Source organism: Sceloporus occidentalis, unplaced genomic scaffold, assembly GCF_023333645.1.
Source record: "Sceloporus occidentalis isolate IW3139 unplaced genomic scaffold, rSceOcc1.0.p SCAF_1, whole genome shotgun sequence".
Lineage (NCBI taxonomy): Eukaryota > Metazoa > Chordata > Lepidosauria > Squamata > Phrynosomatidae > Sceloporus > Sceloporus occidentalis.
In genome coordinates, this window is record NW_028316981.1 from 164,513,333 (window position 1) to 164,533,721 (window position 20,389).

The window sequence follows — 20,389 nt, forward strand, 5'->3', positions numbered from 1 at the left end:
CCGGCAGCCCCATTGTTATCGGCCGAGCGGAGCCGGGGCGAGAGGTCTCTTGCCCGGAAGGGGCCGCCGCTGCCGCCTGCCAGAGCCGCCTCCGAGGCCCTCCCCTCCCCGCCTCTCCTCTCCTCAGGCACGGGGCTGCCCCGGAACACCGTCTCCGCCCTACCCGCTGGGGGAGATCGGGCCTCGCCTGCAAGGAAAACGCGGGGAGGAGGAGAAGGGGGGACCGGCAGAACAACTCACCGGCGGCAAGGAGGCGGCGGCAGCAGCAGCAGCAGCAGGAGGAGGAAGAAGAGACCCTGCTCGCCCCCGGTGAGGGATGGGAGGGAGGGGCTTTCCTTGGGCGGGGGAAACGGGGCCTTTAAAATGGAGGACCTGGGGGTGATGGACATAACAGCGCCCCTCCCTCCCTCCCTTCCTTCCTCTTTTCTTTCTTTTTTCTCTTCTTCTCTTATTTCCTTCCTTCTTCTCGTTCTTCCTTCTTCTCTTCTTTCCTTTTTCTCTTCTTCCGTCCCTTTCTCCCTCCCTCCTTTCCTTCCTTTCTCTCTTCCTTCCTTCTTTCCTTCCCCTCTTCTTTCATCCTCCTCTCATTGCTTCTTTTCTTTCTTCGTCCTCCCTCCCTCCTTCACTCCCACCTTCCCTCCCTTCTTTCCTTCTTCCCTCCTCCTCTCCCTCCCTTCATTCTTTTCTTCTTCCCATCTTCCTCCTTTCTTTACTTCCTTCCTTCTTTCCTCCCTCTCTCCTTCCTTTCCTTCACCCTTTCTTTCTTTTCTTCCTTCCTTCTTTCCTTCCCTGGGTGGTGATTCTTCAGAAGCATTTTCTCTTCCCATATTAATGCAAATCTAGGGCAGGGTTGTTTTTATTTTAATGCTATTTATATAATGTAAAGGGATGGCAGAGGGGAACCTGTCCCCACAAACATCCATCCCTCGCTGAGGCCAGTACTACTTTACCAATTGCCCTGTTTCAAACCCCTTTTCCAGGAGAGCCTTTTAAATAGGTATGTGAGGAAACTTCCTTAATTTGGGCTGTGTTTCTTTGTTAATCGAAGTAGCTCTTGCTGGTGACTGTGGTGTTCCTCCCCCCCCCCCCCCCAAATAATGCAGCATAAGATTGCCCTCCTTTTTCCTCTTCTCTCTGTTCTCAACAGTGAAGCAGATCAAGCCTGAAATCTCCCTGGAAGCCGAGAACTGAGGCTCTCGTATGTTGGCCACATAATGAGAAGGCATGACTCATTGGAAAAGGCAATAATGCTAGGAAAGGTAGAGCCAGGAGTAAGAAAGGAAGGCCCAAGGCCACATGGATGGGCTCCATCAGGGAAGTCACAGGCGTGAGTTTGCAGGGCCTGAGCAGAGCAGAGCAGAGCAGAGCAGTGGAGGACAGCGGGGTCTTGGAGGTGTCTCATCCACAGGGTCACCATGCGTCAGCGTTGACTCAAGCGCAGTGGATAACAACAATGACAACAACAAAGGGCCTGACCTTGTGAGACAAATGTGTTTGTGTGCATGTTTCTGTGGGATAAATTGATTTTGTAGTTACTGTTGTGTGCTTTCAGGTAGATTCCAGCTCATGGCAACTCTAAGGCGAACCTGTCATTGGGTATTCTTGGCCAGATCTGTTCAGAGGGCTTTCTGTTAGTGCTTTCCTTTGAGACTGAGAGTGTGGCTTGCCTATGGTGACCCAGTGGGTTTCCAAGGTCAAATTGGGATTTACAGCTCAATCACTGTACCATATTGGTTTCATAAAATTTATTTTACTTATGGTAAAAAATTGCCACTTGACTTCACTTTGCCCAAAAGGAAGGTTAATGTTGACCTCAGTAGCACTTCCCTCCCCCGTGGTGCATTGTTTTAACTCTTGCAGTACTTTAGATTTGTAACTACCTAGAAATGAAGTCAGCACTTACCTTTGGATACAGCAGTTACAGTGTTATGTATGGCTAAGCTGCCTTGTCTGGGAGGGAAGAAATATTGTTTTTAAATTATGCTTTTCTTTGCTCAGGCTCTTCCTGATTAAAGGCATGATGTTATGTGGGATCAAGGCTCATGTGAGATACTGCAAAATTTACCAAATATCTTGGGATAGGTATGGCTATGCTAATATTTTGTTTGTCAGGGTTCTTGTTGGTGCTGTTTCGTAAAGCAGCATCATAGTTATCTAGCCAAAGATGTATTTACCACCATTCTCCGGTCTGAAGCTGAGAAATCTAATTACACAGTGAGCAGATTAGATGAGACATTATGGTGCCGTGATACGGTATTTGCAGGACAGCCTTTGTACATTGATAGAGTTAATAGTATTTCACTAAAGGAGATGTTTTGACAGACACTTCAGGTAGTAACACTTTATTTTGGAGGATAGATTGCAAGTTATGCCTCAGGGGAGGAGCAGGTTCAAATGCTTTTACAGATCTGGTATTATCATGTTTGAGGTTAATGCTGGCCTTACAAATATAGCATTTGAGTGGCAAGTTCAGAGGCTGTTTAATGACAACTTCAATGTCTTTTTTCTACTGGATGGGCTCTTTGTTGAGTCTTTATTTTAATGTTTCTTTTTTGGAAGGTTTGAGAATGTCTTTGTTAGGTTCTCATCCCATCATGGACATATCCTCATAATTATTTATAGCAAGTGTGAAGGTCATGAGAGATGACTTTGTCTTATTGAGCTGTTGTTACTTTCTGAGTTGAGATGTTTCTTCCTCTCCATCATTGTGGAACATCAAAGGTCACCTGTTCCTTTTCACTGGGGTCTTATGAAGGATAATTCCTTCTGCAAATGTAGATGAGGCCTGAAATCCTCCTTTTTGAGCAGAATCGTTTTGTTAATCTTGTAAATGTACTGAAGTGGAGTATTTCATAAAATGAATTAAGTAGTCTGGGGAAGTAGGTGGAAATGAAAGTTAGCAAAGATACAAAACACAGCCCTGTCATTAGAATGTTTGTCATATGGCTGTGTTGCCTCAATACATTCAGGGCCCACAAACACTGGCCCTATACAGACAGGCCAAAATAAAGCTGCTTCAAGTCACTTTGGAGGTATGGTGTTTCAATGACACATGCATCCTAAGAGTCCAGAAGCCACACCAAAGCCATGCTCTGGTCCTAAGGACTAGAGTGCAGCTTTGGTGTAGCTTCCAGACTCTTAGGACGCATGCATCATTGAAACACCATACCTCCAAAGTGACTCGAAGCAGCTTTATTTTGGCCTGTCTGTATCAGGCCACTGATTGACCTCAGTAGGTAGCTATCCTTCTTGGCTGACCCAAATGCCTCTTCTCCCTCTAGCTTGTGCTTTGGAGAGGAAAGGAATTATATACCAGCCACTTGCCCTATGTTGAGCATGAAGATACTCAGAAGCAATGGGAATCTTTCCAAGCATTCTGAAGTATTTGAAACCTAGTACAAGATGCCTTTCTGACACCTCCCCAGATTTTGCCCATATTCCAGAGGACTTGCTGAAATTGCTGACTTCACAATGTCCTTCAAAAGCTAGAAAATATTCTCCGCTGCTTCTAACCATCCCTTAAATTCCAGTCCAGAGTAAGAACATAAGTCCTCTGGAAATGTGAGATGGGCTGGGGGAGTAGTTGTCTCCCAGTGCTGTTCTTTGGAGGTATTTAGAAGGAGCTGTGTTTAGTCTGTGTTTGCATGTTGGTCAACTCAGCATGAATTGATGTGGTCAAATCTTTGCTGCGTAGCATAGACTGGGGAAATAACTACTCACCACCTCTGTGAGTATATGGCAGTGCACAGAGCACTCTGGGAGGGATCTTATGTCCTTTGTATGCATAAATGGGTTGTCAGGAGATTCCTGGTCACCAGTGAAAACCAACTTGCCGAACCCTGTTGGGAGCAGGTACAATGCTGTCTCACACTTTTGAGTGTAGCTAAATACTCTTCAAGCCTCCACCTCCAGATCTGCATTTTCTAGCCTTGAAAAGTTCAGACCCGTTTATTGCTAATTTTGAATTTGTTTAATATTAATGGTACTTTTTATTTAATTATATTGATTGTCTATGGCGCAGTACAGACTGCTGAAAAACGGTGGCCTGCTGGTGCCTGTTTTCTGCTGGAGGGAAACCGCAGACACCAAACTGTGTGGCTTCCCTCTGGCAGAAAAAGAACCCAAGAAAAGTGGCGCTTACGTAACAATGGCGGCACCCATGTATACAGGGCGCCGCCATTATTACACCCTTGTCATGTACCAGGGTTGTGAGTGTGTGTGGGTGCTCCGCCCCGAGGCAACCTTAGCATGTGACAAGGACGTCACTGAGGGCTCGTTTGTACTGGCCCAAAGACTGTAATATAATTTCTTTGCTTCTGGTGTGTCCCATTCTTTTCTTTTTGACCAGTATATGCTGAGAAAGGTCGGTGATATGTGTGTGTGTGCGCGCACGTGTGCACACACACACAGCATTAATAAGAAGGTTCAGTTCAGTGTTTTGTTATCAGACAGTTGCTCTTAGGCCCACTGCAATTTCTGCAACATAGGTGATGATACTTTGGAGTTTGACCTGAGGGATGGCCTCTTGGGATCTGGACCACTGATATCACAGGGCCATATTGTACAGTGGTATTCCACTGCTGGAATGGTGGGAGCTGGTGCAACTGGGAGGAATTAGGTGCCGCCTCACAGCACACAACTCTATCCACTACCAAAACTGGCTCTGGGAGAACTGGGAACCCCCTTACCTGTTTCAGGCACTGAAGAAGGCTGTAGTGAGGAGGGGAGGTGCACCCTCCCATAACTTCCAGCAGAAATGTTGTACTAAGGCCCTAATAATGATTTCTCCAGAATGATAACTTTCAAAGTTCTTGAGGTAAGAAAATTCTGTGTTATCATCCAGACATAAGGGTATACAAAGATAAGTGGCTTTAATTGAGCTGGAATATTTCTGTTAGATGTATTTCACACTTTCTGAAATTAAATGCCATACAGTATAGCATATCTGCACTTAAGCGGATTCAGACCTAGTTTTTTCCTTCATTTTTATCAAGTGCAGAAGCTATTTTACATGGTTGAGAAATAATCTGTTCTGAACTTACATTACAGCATACTCCGTTACTATCATCGGTGGAAAATGAAAGGTCTGAATTAACTGTCATCTTTTGTAAATTTTCAGGAAAATGGAAACTTGCAGATAGAGGATATTTGCCAGTTTATGTTAGTTCAAGCAGTATAAAAACGACTGAAGAAATATACGCCCTATAAATGAGTCAGACCAATGAAGTAGTGAAGAAATGAGGCCCACATGCATCCATTTTTGACACAGTAAATAAATTATATACATATCTTGCCTTTCTTCCTAGTAGTTCAAGGTAGTGTATATTGTTGCCTCCTTTTCTCTTACTTTTATCTCCCAAACAACCTTGTGAGATAATTTTGGTGGAGAGATTGGAACTGGCTCAGTGTTACCCAGTGAGCTTTGACGCTAAATGAGGATTTTAACCCTGTTTCCCAGATTCAACTGGCTTCCTAATCAGTACATGTGTATGCTAATAAAAGGACACTTATGATCTGATTTGTGAACTCTATAAACATTTTTACTTGCATGTAAAACTGACCTACATTCTGGGGTATGGAGATACAGTAGTCTGATGATAATTGAAAATTTTAACTTGTAAAAGTGTCTGTTCTCCTGTGGTTTGGATGACTTTCTGTACATCTTTGACTATAAGTCGATCCCATGGTTTTGGGGGGCTGAAATTGTGGAATTCGATATTATCCATGGATAAGTCAAGAGTAAAACTTAGGGGCATGTAACAAAGGATCTAAAGGATGAAGGAAATTGAAACAGTGCCAAAGACCTTACCAAATTTCAACAGGCATAACTGTTTGCGCTCACGCTAAAGGCTGGATGAATGAGAAATTAGAGGGGACTCAGTGCTTCTAGGACAGATTATGCTCTTGCCTTTCACCAGGGATAGTTCCTTTAAAAAAATAAAGAATTAAAGTACAGCATTTACACTGACTCATGGATAAGTCAACTCATGTTTATTGGGTCAATTTTTTGATTAAAATTTCTAGATTTATACATGAGTATATACAGTAATCATAGTAAAACCCCAAAGCACAGCAGAACACATCGACTGAATTTAAACAATTTATATATGCTGGTTTAATAGACTGAAGTGAAAGAGCCTTGTTTCCACTTTGCTCCTTTCTCCATGATAAGACCTCAAGAGATGCAGAAGGCTCCAATTAATCAAAGTTTTCCCTATGAACCAAGCTGGGAAACCCTGGCTACCAGCTATGGAGCAAGCTAAAAGTGCTCTAGGAAGGTACTGCAAAACCACCACTGAGTGTTTATTGCCTAAGAAAACCCTCTGAAATTCATGGGATTGACAAGCAAGGTCAAGGCCCATAAAAACAAGATCTTATATCAGAGTTTGAAGTGATTGTTTCAAAACTGGTAAACAATGGACCAAGTGGGAAATCATGGTTGCATTCAAGTGACCTTTTAAAAGAAAGAATCAATAGACTGGATTCGCAGCTTACACATAATTATGATTGTCAAAAGAAAGCCAGTGTGATGTAGTGGTTTGAGTATTGGACTAGGACACTGGAGATGAGGGTTCAAATCCCCACTCAGCAATGGAAGCCCACACTGGATGACTCTGGGCAAGCCACACTCCCTCAGCATCAGAAAAGGGCAAGGGCAAACCGCTTCTGAAAAAAATCTGCCAAGAAAACCTTAAGGTTCCCATAAGTCAGGAATGACTTGAAGGCAGGCAGCTACAACAATTGTCAAAATGCAAATACATAGACACCTTCTTATAGTTGCTTGACATACTGGTGCCTCTTTTTAGTTTAATTCTGAAGAAATTACACAAACATGTAGAATACCTATATTGCTTCTTTTTCCCATGCTCAAAATTTGACAGCATTCTGTCTGGAAAACACTGAAAAGCCAGTTCCAAATCCTGGAATTGTTACAGATTTTGAGTCTGAGTTCTTCATTTGGCAAAGAGGCTAGTACTGAAAGAGGGTGTGGGATGTGCTCCATTGGGTCTGGAGAAATGGTGACTACGTGGGCAGCCCTGTGCTCACAACAGGCAGATGAACATACTCATGTGCAAAGGGTTAGCTGTTAATTCTTACTTCAAAGGCATTTGTGGAAAATTAGATATAGGATTATATATAACATACATTGCATGTAAGAGTTACAAAATCTTTAATGCTGCTTTTATCATTTACGTATTTGTGATTGCATTTTGGTGAGCCTAATGCAAACCTGTCTGTGGAACTTTACCTTGAACCTTGCATTTTGGGGTAATGATATCTGAGATAGTAAAATCGCCTTATCTAATAATTGTGCTCAAGAAAAAAAAACTATGTAAATCACACAAGTGACTAGTTTAGAGACTAGTTTATGATCAGTTATGGTGGCCAATTGTTCAGGTACACTTTCTCTTTCAAATGGTTTTTCCTCTTCTTTCTAGCAAAGTCATTTTACATTCCACAGAAATTATGTGTGGTGTACTCATCCTCCTTCATTCTCTTTGCCTAGAAAACATAATATCTCCCTTCCCATTTTTTTCCAGACCTTCTGACTAATCTATAGCGCTGACATTGTGTGTGAAAAGATGTCACAAATGTGTCCATCAAAAACAGTTGCTTTATGTTTGTTATTTGGGGCATCAGTGTTACTCTCAGTACATTGGTTTGCACTGGGCATTAGCAGAGCTGTTGACCCAGTAATAGTTTGGAATAGAACCATTACAGCATATGTTGCTTTGGGACATTCCCTGTTCTTTATATTTTGCAGGAACAGAATGGTAAGTGTGGAGTATTTCCAGAGTCTTTGTGTTTTACCGTGTCTTCCGATGACATCACCAAATACTAGTGCAGTTTGCTTCTCTGCAGTGATGGTGCCATGTCATTCTGGGAAACATTTTGGCTTGCATATATAGGGTAACTTTGTGAAATCAGACCCTTTGGAATTTGTGATGAGAAGATTCTGTTGCAAGAGGGTATGAAATCATGAGAGTAAGAGAGCTCACTCTTGAATAGTTTGGTCTCCCCCTCCCTAGAATACTGTTGACTCCTTTCATAGTTGATGGAAAACATTTTTTAAAATTGTATCTGTGTATACACACACACATATAAATACTCTGCCGTATTTCAAGGCTTAGGTCAGCTTTCAGTTGTAGACACTTCCACTTTATTCAGAAAAGGATCTTCCTTTGAATCATGATGTGGAGTCTCAAAATAGCTAGAGTGTTTTGCTGCGCTGCAGATGAAGTTTATGCTTGAGGGAGCCACTATGTGTTTGGGTGGAATCATGCTGCCTTTGCCCTGTACCCCCATCCTGTTGATGCTCTCATCTTTACAGAATAAGATCCAAAGACTGTTAGCAAGTTTGGCTCCTCTAAACCAGCATGTGGATCATCATATGTTAAAGCTTGCTCCTTGGGTAACCCCCCCTCCATTTATTTATTTAAATCATTTATGCCCCCAACATTTAGCTAAAAGGCCTGCCAAAGTGACGTACAAAGATATACAGTGTGACAGTCCCATCCTCAGGCTTCCATTACTGCTGGCCCACCATATCCATGGAGTCAACCATCTGGGTCACTTCTCAGCACAGATGCTCATGGCCATATTTCCCTGATTTCCCTGTGCTGTGGTACATAGTCTCCCCCCCACCCCACATTACAGTTAAGGGTGTATTTACCCTCCTACAGCTAAAAAAGAGCCAACATGGTGTAGTGGTTTGAGTGTTGGATTACGACTCTGGAGAACCAGGGTTCAATTCCCTGCTTTGTAATGGAAATTAAACCCACCTTGGGCAAGTCACACTCTCTCAGCCCCAGAGGAAGGCAAAGGCAGACCTCCACTGAACAAAGCTTGACAAGAAGGCCCTGTGATCGGAACACTTTAGGGTTGTTATATGTCAGAAACATCTTGAAGGCACACAATAACAACAACTAAAAAAAAAAGCTAGCCACTAAAATGTAGGCTCATAAGACTTCATTGCTCTTAGCGGAGTCCTCACCTCATTTTCTATGGAAGATGAGAAGCAGATATAGAGAGGGACACAACAGGCAGCTTCCTTTCAGTGGTGAATAACTTTGCTTTCCATACCCAATAAAGATGTGTCAGAATTGCCCCCATGCAGCACAGGGGGATTGGAATGAAGCAAGCAAGGACAGAGTGAATCACACAGAGACACTGACTCCTTTTTATGTATAAGATGAGCAGTTTAGGTGATAAGCTTCTCTTTATTTGGGGACATGTTATCAAAGATTGTCTTTCCCTGTCAGACAAATGTTTTGTTGTAAAATTGCCTCCTCTCTGTTTTTGTTTTTTTAAAACCAGTGATTCCCAAATTTTAGCCCTCCTGATGTTTTGCACTTTAACTCCCAGAAGCCCCAGGCAACTTGCCAATAGTCAGGAATATTGGGAACTGAAGTCCAAAACATCTGGAGGACCAAAGTTTGGTAACTGTTACGTTAAAACAGATTCAATATTCAACTGAATACATGAGTAAATTTTACACATAAAATGGGATCAGAGCCTCCAGGCCTTGCAACTCTTGCACACACATGTCCCCCGGGCCCTCCTTACCATTTGAGAACTACTGTGTTAGACTTTTTCTCTTCACCTGTCACTCTCCTGTGGTCACGCACAGTGAGATAGTAGGCAGCACAATTATTTCAATGTCTCCTAATACCAGCGTCTGTGGGAATTACTTTTCCAAATAAATTAGGGTCATGACAGGAAGTTTTCTTTTTTCTATAGCTGTTACTGACTGGCTGCAAACCGTAAAGACAATGCGGCATTTACATTTACATGGGTAGGGTGCTTGGTTGATTTTCTTCACAAATGTGTAATTGTAAACTGAGCAATGGCATTGCAAACAATTGGGTTTGTAGCATGCCAGTCACATAAATTTATCCAGCAAGTCACCTGTTTTATATCCCTAGCTTAGACAAGATTTTGGACAAGGAGTTATTTTAGAATGGGGATCATCTTATCTTCCTTGAAAAAATCATTTTTTAAATCAGTCTCAGAGTTGGCAGAATGATAGGATCATAGTAATATAAGTCTTGACACATCTAGTTCTAGATCATGAAAATCTGCCTAGAGCAAAAAGATTTTTTAAAAAAAGAGCAATGGGTGTGACTGTATGTAATCATAATAGACTCCACTGAACATTGGGTAGAGATGCAGTTGTCCAGTAGTCTCTTATCTATTGTGATATGGGCATCTCTTCACATGTTTAGACACTTCTGCAGCCACTGCCACCTTCAAATTTCTCTCTGAATTTGGAGCTAACTGAATGTGCTTGTACATCTAGGCCAGTGTGTTTGCTAACAGCAGAGACCAAATGTAGTTAAGAAAGAATAAAAAAAATTGGGGGGGGGGATTGGGAGTAAGATGCTGTTGAGGAGTGCTCCTGATCTCCAGTTGCTGAGAGGCAATGGAGGAAAAAATTCTGAAAATCATACTCTGAACTTGGATCAGTTCAGCCAGCTGCAGGAAGATATAGCAAGCTTTGAATATGGTGTAATTGCATGAGTTTGGTGTCCAATTTCAGAAGAGCTTGCTTTCTTATATACTGCTTTGTAAATGAACATCTGGTATCAAGGTAGTTTTTTGGGAAACTGTGTGTGTGTGTGAAGGTGAGCTGTGAGGAATTTGCGGATGTTCTAATCTGGATGTTGGGAATCGGATTGATAAGAAAATAAAGAAAGCAGCAGGTGTTGTCCAGCTCACAAGCTGGAATGAGTTTTAAGGATGAATCTTTTAAGATAGTCTTGCAGCCAGCTGGTGAGGGGATGGTTGCCTGATCTGAGTCCTCCTTTGCCCACCTATGTACCTGAAGAGTTTGTGCTGGAAAAAATATGCCCAGGTTCTCCAGTAACCTTTAAGCTAGAAGGGAGGTGGACGGCTCACAGTTCAGCTCAGCATTGTAGCAGCCATACTTGAGCACCTGGCTTAGCTTGACATCACACTCTGGTAGTTTTTAAGGCCAAGCTGACAGAGTCACATTGCTAGCTTTGAGTACTTTCTGAGTGGGACACCTCTCTTATTGCCCCATTGTTGCCACAGGGTGGCAAATTATAACACTTTGTGTGAAATTAGTACTTTTTGTTGCTGGATGCTTTCCCATTCTGTTACTAAACCAACAGTTCATGAAACTGCCAAGCAGACATGCTCTTATATAGGATGGAAGGATGGGTGTGCCTTGCATGAGATAGAGTGGGAGTAGTGGTAGAATAATGAAGTTGTAACTGATGATGGAAAGAACAGAAGCTGAGAATATGTTCTATGGAAGAAAGAATGAGGTGGTTTGGCAGACAGAATGTGGAAGAAGCAATGGTTCAGGTTTTGTGAAGTGCAGTGTTTGAAAGAGAATAAGAGGTGAGAAGAGATGCTCAAACGTAATTACAGAGAGTTGTTGGCTTGTAAAATGCCTGAGCTAGGCTCAAGCAATAGCAACAAGAGGCCTGAAGCAACAAGAATCTGTCTTCTTCATTCTGACATCAGTCTAGTGAGTGGGAAGGAGGAAGGGGCAGAATAGTAAAGCGTCTCAATACTGTACAAAAATTAACTGTTCCATTGTCTCTGACTTTTCTGCAATGCAGGCATGAGGTTCCCATTGCTCCTGGGGATGTTTTGCACAGCTGTGAATCTTCTAAATGAACGCAAATTCATCTCTAAACTAGTCCAGGGTTAATATGCTCTTCTGGTCCACTTACCATGAGGCTAGTGTTCATAATATCTCTCTGTGTAGGGAAGGCTATCTCTCACTTTCTTGTCATGTAAATGGAGTACCTTTGCTACACATGTAAAAGCAGTCACTGCTGGCTCCCCAACAAACTATGTTTGGGCAGCTTGCAATTCTTTGCTGAGAGAGGTCAGCAATAGAAAGGCTGCAAGTAGGAGTGCTCCCCTCTCCTCAGGCCTCTGTCTTCTTTGAGCTTTATTTAGTCAGTGGTTGAAACTTGCTGTTTGATTGCTTCTGCAGCATGCCGGGCTACTCCCACATGGATTTCTATGCTAACATTATGTCTGCTTTACCGTTGGTGCTTACCAGCTTGAATCTTTTCCTTATCTGCTGTTGGTGTGTGTGTGTGGTCTGCATGCACACACTTGAGTGTGCTTTCAAGAGACTGGAAATTCAACTATTCAATATACCTTTGCAAAAAGTAATTGTGAGGGACAGGAGAAGGATTTATTGTAACATTTTTGTGTATGTGTTTTGAATTTTGCATGTCACTTTGAAAACTTGCTGATAATATGATTAATTTATACATGCATAAATTTCAAATTGAAGAGGAGTTTCATGGCACTCATAAGATGGTCCTTTGGTTCACAGGTGTGTGTTCTGCAACCTTAGATGTACTAGCTCTCTTTGTGAAGTTTGATTGTAAATATTTCCTGATTGAAGGGACATTTGAGTTGTAGGGAAAAGATTGCTTTGAAGCCAGATGGTCTCTTAAAGCCTTTCTCCGTTCTGGCTTTCAGGGCCCACTTGGTACACCTGAAGACTTGCATATGGATTTGTTAGATGACTGAGTTTAAAAGCCTCACATTTGAAGTTGATTGAAGCTTAAACAACTTCTGCTTTTTGTTTTTGTGATGGCACACTTACGTGATTTGAGCTAGTCCTTAATAGTAGGCCTGATGATGAACATAATTTGGTTCTACAGTCATCCTTCTGGATTTGGGGGGGTTAGGGGTGGAGGACCCTTGCAAATTTTTTAAAAATCACGAATAATGTGGAGGACTAGTGAGTATGTGCACATTTCCCTTCCAAAGCCTCAAACAGCTCTAGCAAGAGTTCTAAAGAAACGATCTATCCTAACCTAACCCTAAATCTGCTTATAAACGCCCCAGTGAAGGTGCACATTAGAATCATAGAGATAGAAGGGACCACAAGGGCCATGCAGTCCAGTCCTCTACCATGCAGGAACACAGAATCAGGATGGCCATCCAGCCTCTGTTTAAAAACTTCTAAAGAAGGAGACTCCACCATGCTATGAGGAAGAGTGTTCCACTGTCAAACAACTCTTACTGTAAGGAACTTCCTCCTAATATTGAAGTGGAATCTCTTTTCCTGGAGCTTGTATCCATTGTTCTGGGTCCTAGTTTCTAGAGCAGCAGAAAAACGCTTGCTCGATCCTCAATATGACACCCTTTCAAATACTTAAACAGGGCTATCATATCACATCTTAATCGTATCTTCTCTAGACTAAACATGCCCAGCTCCTTAAGTTGCTCCTCATAGGGCATGGTTTCGAGACCCTTCACCATTTTAGTCACTCTCCTTTGGTCACAGTCCAACTTGTCATCTTTTTTGAATTCTAGTGCCCAGAACTGGACACAGCATTCTAGGTGTGGCCTGACCTGATCTTAAAAACGGACAGAGACACCGTACCCAAGCGTTTGGGGCAGCAATGCAAAAAAGTGAAACTGTAACACCTTAAATAGATGTAATTACAATATACACAAACCAAACAGACCAAGAGGGGGCATGGAGTGAAGGAGTGTGTGAAGGGGCAGGGTCTCTATGATTGTGCTTTGCCAGTGTGTTACTGGGCACACCAATGCCCTTTACTGGTGGAATATTGCAGATGCGGCCAATCAAAAGGGCAGCCATCCAGTAGGATGGCATCTAGGTAACCTATGAAGAGAAACCTAGGCTTTCTCCATGCTGTACTTCACTTCCAAGGAATCCCAACCACTGCAGATCTACACTGTGACTGCAGAGCAATCTCCACACATCCTTTCCCAAACACTTTATTCATAAGCAGGGCTGACACTTGGCTTTGTCATGCTGTGTCCCTAATGTGCTCGAAACATTTGAGAAATGCAGCACACTTCACCTGGGATGATATCTCCCCAGCTTCAAGAGAGCTGAGGTTCTTTGTGTTGCACTGTATTTCTGAGTCTCTGTTAATGCTTCAGATGGAGATTGCAGTAAGTTAGACCTATCCTTATTCTGAAGCTGTGGAGAGGCAAAGGATTGTTACAAGAGCTTGATATTTTTGTGGTGAGCTCCCAGGGCCAAATATGTGGATTCCATGCCTCTGTGTTCTGCTTCTCTAACAAGTCCGTAATTTTTGAAAAATTATTTATGTAATCTAGAATGCTGGTGTGGTGTGGTTTAAGTATTGGACTCTGGAGACTAGGGTTTGAATCCCTACTCAGCCATGGAAATCCACTGGGGGCGTCTTGGGCAAGTTACACTCTCTCAGCCTCAGAGGAAGCCAGGAATCTAAAGTTGAAGCAGTCCTGACAGATGACCAGCCAGCTTCCATTTAAAGACCACCCATAGTTGTTAACATCAGAAAGTTCTTCCTAATATTTCAGAATATCCTTATCATTTGAATGCATTGGTACTGTTTAGAGCAGTGGTGGGAAAGTTTATTACATGTTCCATGTGACAGTACTTCAGATAGTTGAAGATTATTATATTTTCTCTTTTCTAGACTAGATATAGCCTGTTCCCTCAGCTGTTTCATACATGGCTTGTTTTCCAGACCTTTTACCATCTTTGTGGCTCATCTCTGGACATGTTCCAGCTTGATCACATTCTTCTTAAATCGTAGTGCCCAGAACTGGACACAGTACTCTATGGGGAGACCTGATTAAAGCAGAATAGAGGGATGTTTTCATGATACTTCTGTTTCCCAGATCTATACAGTACTGTTGATATAATCTGGATTTGCATTTTCTTTAACATCAGCTAGTGTCTCATATTTATTTACTAAGAACCCCAAATCATCTTTGCATATACTGCTGTCAAGCCAAGTTGATAGATGAAGGGCAGAGGGAGAAACAATGATTTCTGTTTTTCATGATTTCACAATGGGATTCCAGTAGGCAGAGTTTTGTGGAGGCTATTTCAGGGTTATTTTCTTTAGCTTTTTAAAGGTGCAGATTCCTATTGCCTTTCCTTCTTGTAGTATCTAATGAAGTGAGACTCACACTGGTATTCAGCTTGATTTTCATATACTTTCCATGGACTTGCTCCAGCCCATTATTAAGGGCAGTCTTTCCTTCATGCATGTGTGCTTTTGTTCAGCTGAACCCACACTAATCTTAGATTTTAACACTAAAACAGGGAGATCTTATGTGAATGTCTGATAATTCGGGGAAAGGGCTTTGCTGAAAGATGAAAGATTTATAATTTTACATATGGCTGTTGCCCTGGCCTGTGTCTCCTACAAATATTGCAACTTCTGCATGATGTTTTAGCTATTCCACAGATCTTCTGCTCAGTTGCTTTCTCATTTCTCTCCCTAGGCGATCATCGGTAGCTATGATGAGTCCTTAACCTTCACTCAGCTATAGCTGTTTTCCAAGCAGTAGGATAACTTAAAAATCTGAGCGCCCTTCTAGCATTCTAAGGAATGGGTACAAATAGGCAATCTTTTCTATTTACTGAAAACAAGTACAGAAAATCTTGATCCTTTTCTGATGCTGCGGTTATGTCATATGGAACCAGCACATAAATCTTGCTGCAGTATCTCTCCCCTCCAGCTAAGCTGGCTGCAGGTTTGGAGGAGCTGTAGTTCGAAAAAGTAACATTCCCAAGCTCTCTTTTCCTCCCAAACATAAAATGTTGATGTGTAGCTTGGTCAGTGCTCACTTGTTAGGGTTTCATACTGGATTTAACTTTTTTGGCCATGAAAGACGATGACATATTTGTTTTGCTTCTGAAGCTAAGAGTGTGGTTGCATAAGGTCTATTCATCTAGTATTGCTGCAAAGAGAGTACTATAAAACCTATTGAGCCATAAGTCCTGTGTAAATGATCACAGTTCACTTGCTGTAATCACAGGAGCACAAGGCTGTCTGCAGTCAGCTGTGAACACATCACCCTATGAAACTCCAGGCTTGTAAGTCTAGAGTGAATAAATTAAGGTGGCCTCCTTTTGAAAGGTAAAAAATAGGGACTATTTTTCTCTCCCGTTGACTGAAAAAAATAATTTCAGATATAGAGCAATCAGCTGAGGTTGTCTTTTGAAGCTGCCTTCCCTTTTTGACCTTTACTTCTCTAATTCCATACTGCCTTCACCTCTAACCAAATTAACTTCCCTGTAGGTTTCTACTCCACCCAGTTTTTCCTCCTTGCCTCCTTTGTGCATGGCTTCTTAGTGTTTTTAACCAAGTGACTCCCACAGACTCCATCAGCACCGTTCATTAGCACTTCCCAGACACTGCAGCTTGCCCTCCAGATGTTTGGAATTCCTTGTCATAATGAGTAGCAGCTGATCCCCCCCCCCCCATTTCCTCAAAACATTTTCTCACTTGTGCATAAAACCTTGCAAAATATCATGCTTCTGCTATCTAGGTGGTTCAGGGATAGATAGATCATGGAGGAAAGACTCTGCAAGTCTATAATATTCAGTAGCTTTGGGTGTTTTTTTTTTAAAGAAGAAAATTCTAATTATGATGTTAGTGAGAGAGCTAAATCCCTTCATTGTGCATGTGTGTGTTTCATAATGTACAATGTCAAAAGAGTATGTTCTTTTTGTTTTAAACATCCAGTCAGGAAGCGGTGGACAGGATGTTTCTTGACCTCTTAATCACAAAAATCTTGGTAAAAGAACTTTCCTTTGTAAGATATGTTTCAATGTAGTTAATACTTCCTTACAAGGAGGAAATTGAACTCCAGGCACATACTGTGATATTACTGAGAGTGAGTAACCCAAAAGCTTATATAGTTGGCCCTCCATTATCGCGCACTTGAGATCCACGGTCTTGAATATTCACAGAGGGACGACCTTTGTTAAATTCAGTGGGGCATGCCCCTGCACGCTCACGGGCACGGGCCCCATTCAAGCCTAAAGGGCTTGAATATCAGTAAGTCTCTGTTTTTGCAGGGAGGTTGAGAACAGATCCCCGCAAAAATGGAGGGCCGACTGTAGTGTGCTTGCTCTGTGCGGTTTCCAAAACATAATTGCTGTTCTCTTTAGAAGTGGTAGCAAGGATTCAAAGTGTCATAATAAACCACCTTAAATGCTGTTGAAGACAACTGGATATGCATATTATATGTATATAGTCCGAGACCTTCATTCTGCAACTCATAACTCAAGGTATTAGACTAGATTATTCCATAATCTAGTTCCATAAAGGTATTGCCAAGGCTTGAAAGAAAATCACACAGATTATATTCCAGCACATAAGACAGTGTGGGACACTTCAACGATGCAGATGTTGTGTACCAACTTTTTTTCAGGTCAGACTCATCAAGGCATATAGGGTAGATGTTGTCCAAAGGAAAAATGATGTATGATGAGACTTGGTTTGTTCAGTTACTAAATTCAAATCCCTCATTGCTCAGGCAAGGCATTTAATTGTCGTTGCCTTCTTATTTATTTGTTGCACATGTGAGAGTAACAAGAAGGTATAAAGAGAGAGCACTAACAAACTGATTTGGAATGGGAATGAGCAAAGTGAAGTCAGAATTGTTAAGGTCAATGAAGGGGAAGTAAAGTCTAGAATTCATCAATGCAGGTCTTGAATAAGTACCAGTGAAGAGTCTTTTGGTGAGGCTCCTGGCTTTTATTTTGGGATCTGGTGCCTTTAGGAAAGTGGTTGAGTTGAAGGCAGAGTTGAAATCCAAGGCACCTGGAGATCAAAAGTTTAGGAAGCATTGCTAGGGGTATTTAGGTCCTGTACCCCATTTCTGGAGACAATTGTGGGTGTCCTAATTTAGGAGAAATTGGTGAATTAAGGAGCTTTTTGCTTAGCTATGCAACCAATAAGGAGCTTTGGATTTGAGCAAGCCAGCACTTCATAAGCATATCCTGCTAGTTGATGCCAAAAATGGAATTGTCTCTGTTCTTTCAAAGGGGTCTTTGAAAGATCAAACCAAACAGATCAAATCTTGGAAGCCAAGATGATCAAGCCGAAACTGTTGTACTTTGGACAAATGGACACGTCATGAGACGACACAACTCATTAGAAAAGACAATAATGCTAGGAAAAGTAAAGGGAAGCAGAAATAGAGGCAGACTGCATGCTAGATGGATGGACTCAATCAGGGAGGACATGGGCATGAAGTTACAGGAACTAAACAGAGCAGTGAAGGACAGGGTGTCTTGGAGGTGTTTCATCCACACGGTTGCTGTGGATCAGGGACAATTCAAAGGCCATTCTTTCAGCCACAAAGCAGGGGTGCTGCTGTCCTAGCCTGGGTGGGGAAGCTGGGCCAGGTAATTTGTGGCTTGCCAAGGAGACACTTGATGCTTGGCTCCCTTCTTCTCTGCACCAAATGAATTGGATCAGTGTGATTATTCGGACAAAGAAAATTATCCCAGTAGAATGTGGGTTGGATCTTTGTTGTTCACATGCATTGTGAATACATCCGAGTAAGTTTGGGAGGGAGGCCCACCAAAAAACCCCACACTTAACCAGGATAATTGATCTCGTTTTTTCCCGTCGACTTTTCCTAAAAGATTTGTTTTGTCAGCTGGGTGAATAACCAAAGCAAATAGACCCAGGATGAACTGGGATAAAACTGCATGCGTTGAATGTGTTTTGAATACATCCGCATCATCGGTTCCATCTTTATTTGAGTGCTGATGCTTGGGAGCAACTGTACTCACAGTGATGTGGTTCTGATTAAAAACAACAACAGTGAACAACAAAATTGGAATGTGTGAATGAGATTATTTGCATAGTCGTGCTAAAAAAGCAACAAAGTCTGAATAACCCCAGTTTTTGTCCTTCTGGTGTGGAAGCCACAGGGCCTATTTCTTCTGGCCTTTGGAGGTGATGCTCTGCAATGCCTGCTTTTAAATCCTTGACCCAAGAGAGCCCTTGCATCCCCCCCCCCCCTTGCCCAATGCTAATTTTTGTTTGGAGCAGCACAGAACGAACCTTTTCCTCCCAGGAAGTTCAGCCAGGCTTCTCTTTGCTGTCTGCCACAGCTGGCTGGCATGTTTCTTTCAAGCCCAATTGTTCGGCTTTGTTGCTAAGGGGACGGTTGCTAGGACGTTGAAGGGAGCAGACGAGTGCAGGGAAGAAGCTGGCAGGGATGGATGGGGGAGTGGAAGTGGACCCACATCAACCAGGAGGAGCATGGCGTGGCATGGCATACTGCTTCTGGAGGAGGGGGCAGCATGGGCTTGTGTGTTGGGGTGAGACCAAGGCTATATCCGCATTGCAGAAATGATCTGGTTTGACAGCACTCCACTTTGGGGCCACAACAGACTACAGTTCCCAGAATTCCATAGCATGGAGTTATGACAGTTAAAGTGGTGTCAATCTGGATTATTTCTGTCCTAGTGGGACTTGTGGAATAGACAAGTTCTGAGGCTTCTTTGTTCTTCTGTTCTGTGAAAGCTGGCAATTTTTTTTTGGGGGGGGGAACACTTTCCCTAATACCAGGTGTGACTTTTGAGGATAAACCTTTCTTTTGGGCAAGGCTCTTATCCTTTCCTGACTTCAAAGCTCCCTTGCAAGTAGTTTTTGTCTCAGAAAATTGAGAGCCTCTGATACTGCTAGCATGTTGTTGTTGTTTGTGCCTTCGAGTAATTTCAGACTTAGGGCGAACCTAAGGTGAACCTATCACCGGGTTTACTTGGCAGGTTTCTTCAGAGGGGATTTGCTATGCCTATCCTCTCAGGCTGAGAGAATGTGACTTGCCTATTGGGTTTACATGACTAAGCCGGAATTTGGACTCATAGTCCAACGCTCAAACCATTACACCGCGCTGGTGCTCAGCACTTTTTTAGAAAGTCAGAAAAGTCCTCTGAACGTTGCTGCTTTTCTGTTCCCCTCCAACATGCTCCTTGCCTTAGCACATCCTTTGAAGATGGCAGCTTGCTTCTTCTGAAGCTATTCCTTTTGGCAAGGCTTGTCTTTCTCTTAGCCTCCCACATTTACTTTTTCAGGGAGCAAGGGCAGTCTTTAAAAAGTTACTTCTTTCTTGGAAATGCAGGAGCCGCATGAGGAGCCATGAGGCACAACAGTGGCAAAGGAAACAACAGCCCGTGCGCACACTAATCTTCTGTCTCCCAGCAGAGTAAAGTCCATTGTTCTGTAATAAATGTCTTGCTGCATGAAAGTGGAGATAGGAAAAGAAACTGACAGCACAGTTCAGGATTTCCCCTCCCTTTTCGTTTAAATGTCTATTCTGCATTCTTTTTTCGAAGTGCTATAAAAGCTTTAGACATTTGGGCATCAGTAATAACCTGCTGTGGAGGAGGGATTCCATTAAAATTTTGTCTCGTGTTTAATTGTGATAGGTAACATGAATTATTTTTACAGTTAATTTTGCTATCCATTCTGAGCCTTTCAAGTTGATGAAGGCTAAGCATTTCAGCAGGGTGGAGGAATGTAAGGGGGGGGGGGAATCTCAAAGAAATGATAGCACTTCTGTTATTTCTGTAAATAGCAGCCTTGGCTCCCATGCTGGCAGAAAG

General features: G+C 42.5%; 1 protein-coding gene across 1 annotated transcript in view; it reads left to right on the forward strand.

Annotated features, from left to right (window-relative positions):
* CSRNP2 (cysteine and serine rich nuclear protein 2) overlaps positions 1–20,389 on the forward strand; it is a 42,163-nt gene continuing 21,774 nt past the window's right edge. Inside the window, exon 1 of the mRNA XM_089480722.1 lies at positions 1–309. The gene's annotated coding sequence lies outside the window, so the exon portion shown is untranslated. The remainder of the gene's footprint in view (positions 310–20,389) is intronic.